Source organism: Pundamilia nyererei, unplaced genomic scaffold (genome assembly GCF_000239375.1).
Source record: "Pundamilia nyererei isolate P.nyererei 1_Seehausen unplaced genomic scaffold, PunNye1.0 scaffold00010, whole genome shotgun sequence".
Lineage (NCBI taxonomy): Eukaryota > Metazoa > Chordata > Actinopteri > Cichliformes > Cichlidae > Pundamilia > Pundamilia nyererei.
The window spans coordinates 283,077-285,195 of record NW_005187411.1 but is presented as its reverse complement, the minus strand read 5'-3'; positions in this window follow the sequence as shown (position 1 = coordinate 285,195).

Sequence of the window (2,119 nt, the reverse complement as noted above, 5' to 3'; positions counted from 1 at the left end):
TTTGTTTTTCTTTACTCGAAGAGATCAAATTATTGGTGGGGACAATTCAATAATCGCTGGATATTGGTGGGGACATGTCCCTTCCGTCCATGCCAAATCTACGCCCTTGCTGTTTCTACAGCCTAATCGAACTCTTTTTTTGTATTTACAGTCTATAAACCCTCTGTAATTCTGCTAAATGTTGATATAAAAATAATGCACTCTTATTACACGCACACACACTTAAATAAACTAAGCTTTTTGCCTTTGCAAGCATTCACATCAAAATCTTCAGCATGCTTAGCAGAGCTCTTTCAGACCTCAAGACAATTATCAGTTTGTTTTTTCCCACACATATCACCATTCTTTAGCTCAGTTTTTAGCATCCTTCACACAATACTTTCATCAGCATTTTACAGGCTTCCCTGAACTTCGTCGTCCCACACACACACTTTTCTCTCAGACTTCCTCTGTTCACCCACTCTGCTATGAACCCACGTAGTGTTATTATTACTTATTTATTATTTTCTACAAATCACACAGAATCACTCAAATCCAGTACCCACAACGTTCACACACTTAGAATCACCCAAAACATGCTTGTGATAGACTATTTTCGTCAAACCTGCTGTTTAGAATCAGAAAGAGGAAGTAGACCGCACCCTGTTAAGTGCATATATGACCTCAAACTGAAAGAAAAACAATTAAAACCTCTAATAAATTTTCACATTACACACCAGCAGGTTCAGCGATGTTCACAACAATATATTTATAGAATCACCAAAGATTAAAGGATTTCACAACATGCACACTTTCATTTCAACACACTCTCAGCATTCTATCAGCCTTTAAATCACTGTTAAATTGCAAAGTTCTTTGAAATGCCAAAAATACTTATTTTATATTACAAAGACATCTTATAATTTTACAACAAACATACGGATCCCTGACATACTCAACACAAGAACCAAACCAATTTTGACAAATTTAACAAGCGTCCAACGCTAGGTCCAACCTTTTTGTGATCAATTAACCAGTATCAGTTCCAAAGTGTGCCTGGCCCAATTTCTAAACACCCTATTTGAATTTTTAAAAGCGTCCAATGCCCGAGGTCCAACCTCTGCTGCCCAAAAAAGTGCAGATACCGTTCTAAACAGCAAAGTGATCCAATCACTGGCTATTTTAAACCAAGGCCCCAAGTCTTGGCAGGTGCTACCTGGAGTAATCCTCCTAGAGGGTCTTTTTACACGTCTGTAAAAAGCGGGAGGTCTCCACCTCTGAGCTTGTGCACTTCTTAGAAGTCCCAGACTTCCGTTCTACAGTAATTTTATTATACTTTGAAACAACAACCAAAAGTCCACCAGAACTATTTGACCTGGAACCAAATGTGATCTGAGGCATATTTTTAAAAGGTTTATATGCTAAAAATTAAAAAATAAAATTTAGGCGAGGATAAAATATACATTTTCTATGTTCCAGTCTCAGTAACTTTGACACAGTAATATCTGCTTCAATATTTACACCTCTGATGAAATCTCACAAGTGTTAGCTTTATTTTGATACCAAGATTGTATGGACAGAGTTTGTAATTGCAGAGAAATAATCAATTAAATTTGGGCATTACATTTTCGAGCAGGAAGCTCAGGAACCCCCTTGGGGCTTAAGAGGTTAAAAATATATATTTAAATCCCAACAGTTGTTTCAAGATGGGCATGATAAACTCACTCATCAGGAAGGTATTTTTGGTTAGCAGCAATGTATGACACTACCTGGCATCAAAACCTTGGAGAAAAGACGGGGACACTAAGCTGTAGAACTTTTTTTTTTTTAAATAATTAATCCATCGGCATAAAAACTGTTCGCTTCACGAGGTACAACAACTTACAACAACTTATTTCCTTCCCCCTCACATTTCATGATTTGGTTTGGTCCACGAGCTGACACTGAGCCCTCTGCGAGAGGTAGGTGGAAATTAATTGGTAAATGGTAAATGGCCTGCATTTGTATAGCGCTTTTCTAGTCCATAGGACCCCAAAGCGCTTTACACTACATTCAGTCACTCACCCATTCACACACACATTCACACACTGGCGATGGCAAGCTACATTGTAGCCACAGCTGCCCTGGGGCGCACTGACAG